At 41.9% G+C, this 1323-nt stretch overlaps 1 pseudogene; it reads left to right on the top strand.

Annotated features, from left to right (window-relative positions):
- The window catches only part of LOC122086700, a 29240-nt pseudogene extending 28144 nt beyond the window's left edge, over window positions 1-1096 (top strand).
- Window positions 1097-1323: the final 227 nt, after the last annotated feature.

The following is a 1323-nucleotide window of genomic DNA, read 5'->3' as shown; positions in this document are numbered from 1 at the left end:
AAATGCAATGAAGGAAAAACTGCCTTTGAGGCATGAACTACGCTCGACCTGATTCCTAAATTTTTAGGATAGGTAGGTAGGTTGAAAGTCAAAATCGAGCTCGGTCATATTTCCCCCACACCTCATAGCGGGTTGGACCTAATTTTCCATTTTTAGCTATCCCTTTCCCCTTTCAGACAAATGGTTTCTCGCTACTCTTATCATCAGGAGGTGATCGAGTCCGACTAAGAACTCTTCCCACCGTCTCTCAAATTCGACGGATTCCAAAGAGTTTTCATCTTCAGTCCTTTTTTCAAAATGACTATTTTGATTGACGTGATTTCTCTCGTGAACTCGTCATCCTTGCAAATAATTGTCTTGATCTGGATCGAAGAGTCCATCTATTGTTCTCCTATTCAACGGTTCCCAAGAGTTTTCAATAGCCCCTCTTTTAGCTTAACTTTTTTTTAGTCAGTATAATCCTCTCATGAGGTCACTATCCAAAGTAGTATCCGTACTCTACCCGTGGCAGAACCATCGGGTTAGTTTCCTTCGGTATGTGTGTCTTAACATTTGTTTTAGTTTAGGGTTTGGGCCCAGACATGATCGTGGTCATCTGAGAGACCAACCTTACATTTTCTAAATTGGCTCAAAGGGTTCTTAGCTTTTGCAAATGACAAGAAAAAATAAAAAATAAAAAAAATCAGTATGCTTTTGGTGGATGTATCATATGATATTCCCCTATAAATTGGTCCAACCCTTGGTTACAGCTCATTTGGAACCGTTCTAATATTTCAAGCGAATTCAGACCTTTAACTACCATGATGCAACAAATTGGCCTGAGCGACTGGGAGCCCTCACGGAGCGAAGCATCAGGTGGGAAGTCCACTGGTGGTCAGTTCGGAACCCTGTTTTACACACTTCTGGCTGTGACTATGTCAGGTTGTTAGGCATATCCCATACCTCCTTCTACATACCAGTTCGCTTCATGCGTCAATTCGATTTACCTCAGGGTGCTCTAGGGGATGTGGGTACCACGCCTATCACAGAGGCTTTAACAGAAGGTTTGGTGAATTCCATTGCAGCCTCGTGGAACCATTTGGCTCGCCTAGGTTAAGGTTATTAAATTGAAGATCTTTTGGTCTGGGTAGCGTTTACTGAGGAGTCGTTCCCCACCTTTCTGCATTTCAAAACTTGTAGTAGCCGTGACGCCATTTTTTTTTCCTTTCAATGAAAAGACTTTGTCCTTTATGATGATCAATCTACTAGCAACATTCTCCTTCATGAACATATGGGCTTTGTGTGTTTTTACTAACCACTAACCTTCGTATGATGGTGCTCTTT

Source organism: Macadamia integrifolia, chromosome 8 (assembly GCF_013358625.1).
Source record: "Macadamia integrifolia cultivar HAES 741 chromosome 8, SCU_Mint_v3, whole genome shotgun sequence".
In the NCBI taxonomy this organism is placed as follows: Eukaryota; Viridiplantae; Streptophyta; class Magnoliopsida; order Proteales; family Proteaceae; genus Macadamia; species Macadamia integrifolia.
This window is presented reverse-complemented; position numbering and strand designations above follow the sequence as displayed.